The sequence below is a fragment of the Penaeus japonicus genome, unplaced genomic scaffold (assembly GCF_977035675.1).
Source record: "Penaeus japonicus unplaced genomic scaffold, GWHDUDI00000001_assembly GWHDUDI00000033, whole genome shotgun sequence".
NCBI classification, from domain to species: domain Eukaryota; kingdom Metazoa; phylum Arthropoda; class Malacostraca; order Decapoda; family Penaeidae; genus Penaeus; species Penaeus japonicus.
In genome coordinates, this window is record NW_028234435.1 from 3674418 (window position 1) to 3676917 (window position 2500).

The following is a 2500-nucleotide window of genomic DNA, read 5'->3' on the forward strand; positions in this document are numbered from 1 at the left end:
AATAACCAAAGCTGCAGCCACTCTCTTTAAAATGTAAACCATCAAAACTGACATTTTGCTTACACTGTGACCATCAATGTAGATTTCAGTTTTTGTTAAAATTGATAAAAGACTCAAACATGAGCTCCAATTTTGTAAATTCAGGTATTTATTATGCTGCATTTTGTGACTGAATATATTCATAGTTTCACCACAGTTTCAGCTACAAATATTGAAAACGGCAATAGACATGTACCAAAGAGAAATAAAATAATACAATAATTCTAAATGCCAGATGAATTACATACAAAACAAAATGTAGCTTAAACTGTTTATATCTGAATATAACAGGATTCACTGGATTTCATTCCGCTGTAAAATATAGCACTGTAAGTAACCTAATATGCTAAAAAGCCTGGTATATCATAACTATTTAAAGTCATAATATTTTAGCACCGAAACGGCTGCCAAAGAGGACCAGCTATAAAAAAAGGGAAAAAGAAAAAAGAAAAGAAAAAATAAGAAAATATGCTTCATACAGTTATTTACAAACATTCATAAATAACATTTACAGTAGCATTACCTGCTATGTCCAATACAAATAAAAAGATGATTATTCTCTTACAAATATGTTCAAAACCTTCATTGTGGAAAGGTTAATTTCTGTACAAGTGGTATCTGATTCTCCAGCATTTGTTCGCATATTTGAGATTTAATTATACAATTGTATTATAAAAACTTCCCAATGGTAGGGTTAACTCTTGAAAAAATGTGCAAAGACACCCTACCAATGCCAAACAAATTTACAAGCTCATTTCCCATTGCATGTAAATCTATATACTGGTTTATAAACTGTCCATGCAAACACATAAATGCATGTATACAGGTTTCCCTTTTGGTGATCAAGCTGACAGGCTAATCATTGAAAGAAGAGCCCCAAATGGAAAGCTACTTAAAAAACTCATCTGTATTAATGACAGAAGCAAACTGATTTGTTATCTAGGTTAAGAAGGAGAACAAGAAGGGGAATAAGACGGAATTCTGCAAGAAAACTCATCAGTCTTAGAGAAGGATTAATGATGTTCTGACAAACAAACACAAAAAAAGGTGCATTAGGGTGTTTCAATAATAGTCTACTTTCAAAAAAGTGCTTGAACTTCATCTGCAAGTAAAAACATAAGTGCCAATGATTTTTATGAGTCAAGAAATCTATTTCCTTTTGGAATAATAGCAGTTTCATTATTACATTTTTCATTTGAAAATTTACATTGAATTTCAATCTAGTCCCCCATAAACCAAGTTTTCTGTTGATGGTGTAACTATTTTATTTCTAAAATCATTATTTAGGGATCTGTCATTTGCAAAAGCTCTAAACTTTATTTCTATTTGTTTGGATTATTACATACATATTTACTTTCCCCAGCCAATAACTTTAGCCACATAACAACACAGAACCACTTGTTTATAATGGCATGTCTTCGACTGCGCTGTTTGATATGGCTATGATTCCATTTCTTTTGCCACCCTTCTTCTTGCTGCTAGTCAGTATTTCACAGTTTTGGTTGTGACTAGGCATAAGCTGACTCTCTGCCACCCATCTTTCTGTTCAAATTAGTGATAAACATGTAATAATTGCTAGCAGACAAAGGCTTTTACATTCAAACACCATAGTTCATAAACTGAAATTTTTAAGTTCTTGGTCTATACATACATCTTTCTTGCATCACTCCTTGCTAGATCTTTGCCAATTCACACATATTCTTCTTTAATAGCCAAAGGATGAATGTACGTTGATGCAGGTAAAGTACTTTTCTGGAAAGCCAAGTTCTCTTCCGATTTTAGCGTACGCATTATGTTATGTTTGAATAGCCATTCTGAATATTGACATGCAATGGTGTTCACTGCTGAGCGCCAAAAAATTAAGTGGGCTTCGGCCAAATTCTCTGAGCAGATGCTGGATTTTCTTTCAGGGCTCTAAGATACTTAAAGCTGGTGTTCTTCATGGCAATTTTTACTCTGAGAACTAATCATTGTTAATGATTTCTTCAAGTTTTGTCAAAATGGTGTCAGTGGATCTACTTATGAACAAAAAATCCTAACCACATCACACCAACTTGCATAAACTTTCTGGCAACTTCTTCAATGATTAACCCACACAGGACGGGTGGTACAGTATGTGTACCGCGCATTCAAAAGCCCAGTTGCCGGGCGGCACAGTATTGTGCCAGCCATTCAATTGATTTAGGCCTAATAATTCGAACGCCCCGGCATTTGGACATTCAAGGCTAGAATTCCCCCGTCGGGAATGGGTTAAGGATGATTTTGAAATGAAGTTGCAGTGCTGCAATCAATATTTTTGTCTTTTTTTTTTTTTTACAATAAAAGACTTCTTTAGTGATTTCTAAACTCATTTTAATTGAACCATTAGATTAAAGTGAAGAACATGCCTGCTACTCTTCTGATCTACTTTCTCCAAGTTCTTGTCACTCATGTTTTCATACTAGATTTCCTACCGTGGTAT